This window comes from Dipodomys spectabilis, unplaced genomic scaffold (assembly GCF_019054845.1).
Source record: "Dipodomys spectabilis isolate Male_0828 unplaced genomic scaffold, ASM1905484v1 ptg000487l, whole genome shotgun sequence".
Classification (NCBI taxonomy): Eukaryota; Metazoa; Chordata; class Mammalia; order Rodentia; family Heteromyidae; genus Dipodomys; species Dipodomys spectabilis.
This window is the reverse complement of record NW_024871164.1, coordinates 2128169-2131007: the sequence shown is the minus strand read 5'-3', so window position 1 is coordinate 2131007 and position 2839 is coordinate 2128169. Positions and strand designations below refer to the sequence as shown.

General features: G+C 32.8%; 1 non-coding gene across 1 annotated transcript; it reads right to left on the bottom strand.

Annotated features, from left to right (window-relative positions):
- Positions 1-1690: 1690 nt before the first annotated feature.
- LOC122098712 lies at positions 1691-1799 on the bottom strand. The gene has a single exon (XR_006145790.1). It is a non-coding gene; the product is annotated as a U6 spliceosomal RNA (small nuclear RNA).
- Between the last annotated feature and the right edge of the window lie 1040 nt (positions 1800-2839).

The following is a 2839-nucleotide window of genomic DNA, read 5'->3' as shown; positions in this document are numbered from 1 at the left end:
GCAGAGCATGATCAATAGATATTACTTCGGGTTGCTAACTACATGTAATGGTTTCTGTACTACTTATCACATTCTATTTAGTATTTTAAAAAGAATGCTGGCTAAACTCAAAGCTCATTCCTAGAAGTTTATGTTAAGTATTTCACAAGTTTTATTCCCTTAATTGTTAAGATAACATTTGCTATAATGCTAATGTTATTATCCTTTTAGTGTTGGGAAGAATTGTAATTAAAGGCACTAAGTGCATGACCTAAAGACACACACAGTGAGGAAGGAAATGAGTCAAAGTTTCCAAAAGTCTTTCAGCAATACACAAAAGGTAGATAAAATCTCTCCATTCTATGACACTCTCAATTCAATATTCATACTGCCCATGGTGATTGTTTTCTGTCACATTTGTCTTCAACACAGATTGTGTTGGTGACATTGGCTTATCATGCTCAGAGCTGAGCTTATACATTGAGGTCCAAAGAGAGGCAAATTTCTTCTGTCCCACAATTCCAGTATCCTTTTTAAAAAGTACTAAAACTTTTAAATATCATCATCTACTTTCTTATAAGTAACCAAAAATTTAAAAAATCATAAATAATCACTCCAAAATGCTTTAAAATTGGAGATGCTAAAACATGCCCCTCTGAAGTAAATTTTCTTCTACTTTTAGCGTTATTCTGAAAGTCTTTGCTGGTTTGTCAGACCTGTAATCCTAACTACTTGGGATATCTACTCAGGAGCCTGAGATCTGTGGATAACAGTTGAAACCCAATCAGGGCAAATGAAATTCATGAGATTATTTTTCAAAAATTTTAATGAACTAGCAAAGGGCCAAGAATGGAGATGTAGCTCATTTAGTAGCACACCAGTCTAGAGAGAAAAGGCCTTGCAAGACTTGAAGCCCTGATTTGAAACTCTGAGCACGCCAACACACATGCAAGTGCTTAAGCACATGCGTGTGTTCACAAACATATTTATTCAAATTACCTTCATATCGGAGTTTTGCATGAATTTCTTTGCTAATGAAATTATATGAGTAAAATAAAGGAAATAAACTCTTCCATCTCAGAACATTTTTATACATTTTTATTGTAAAAATATTGTACAGAGGGGTAACAATTACATGCGCAAGGTAATGAGTACATTTCCTAACAAGCATTGTTACCTCCTCCTTTATTGTTCCCCTACCATCCCTTCCCTCCCACCTCCACAAGTCCATTAACCCCCTCCATTTCCCGGCCTCAATTTTAAAGTTCACTTTACAACATAGTGTATTGTGCATCTCATTGTTACATGGGGCAACCTGTATCCATAGTTAAGCATTTTGGTTTTTTTTGTCCTTCCTCTCAAAAAATTAGAGGAGAGTATAAACAAGATGTCGGCACACCAACTTCAAATACAGTGAAAACAGGTGTTATAGCATGGGGGAGGAACATATAAAGAAACAAAAAAAAACACACTGCACGTCATAAGTATGTAAGAAAAAATAGCAAGAAAAAAAAAACCACTTGTGTCCCTAACTTGGGGTTCATTTCCCTTAACACAATCTTATCTGGTCATATACACATAACTTTTGACCTTTTCTGCTTATCCCAGACATATATTAGTTATTGAAAATTAGAGAAACCATGGGACCTACGTTTCTTTGGACTTGGCTTACTTCACTTAATAATTTTTTTCCAAGTCTTTCCATTTCCTAACAAATTGGGCGATGGAATGCTTCAGAAATTTGCCTGTCATCCTTGCACAGGGGCCAGCTAATCTCTGTATCATTCCAATGTTAGTGTATGTGATGCTGAATTGAGCAAAGAACATTTTTTATATATAAATTGTAATTGATTTTCTTAAACTAGACAATACAACAAAATGTAAGTTTAAAAGAATTGTCATGAAATTTTAGAACCATGTACTTCTTCCATAAGTACACATTTAAGAAAAAATCAAGATTGACATGTCAAAAACAAAATAATTCCAGATATTTGTTGTTCAAGAGATGTGTAGGAGGAGGAATTCAATTATTCTATACAAGGGACCTGTCATAATGAACACTGCAGCAAGTGTTAAGGTTTGTTAAAATATTTAATGTTTTAAATATATTTAATTTTGGGAATTTGCTTATATATGCCAAAACTGGGACTGTTGGGCAGGTCATAATACTTTTCTATAAAGTATTTAAGATTTATGGTAGCACATAACTACTACTAAGTATGTACATTTCAGAGTTTATTGAAACCTTACTAATAGAAGTTGCAAAGTCTTTGTGTAAAGGAGCAGAATAAAGAGTTGACTATGTTATCTACACAGTTTCTGTTAAAAATGTAGGCCTTCCTTACTTTATATGTTAGTGAGGAACAAATGATGATATAAGCCATATACAAATTATTAGATGAACTATAAATGGTAATCTTAGTGGGTGATTTAAACACTACTCATAGCCTATAAAATTCTTGTTGAACGTCATAATCTTAGCCAGTGTTAAATGTAAAGAAATATGACAATAATAAAATCTAATTTGTAGTACACTTCAAAAACTGAAAAAATGATAAATGTTTTGTTTTTTATTTTATTAATCATTATTATTTAATTATTGGTTTTCTTTATTTGTAGCATTGTTTTTCTTGTAATATAATACAACTTTTTGTAAGTTGTCATTAGGAGGTACTTTGAGAAGGGTATTGGGATGGCCACACCATTTTTTATAGGTGCATGTGGATTTATAAAGAGGGAAATTAAGAACAAAATATGTATTTAAAAAATGATCAAGTAGAGTCTGATTCAGGAGTGTTGATACATGTCCACACCTAAAATATTAGCCCTAGGCTGAAGCAGAGTTATTACAATGTTGAAG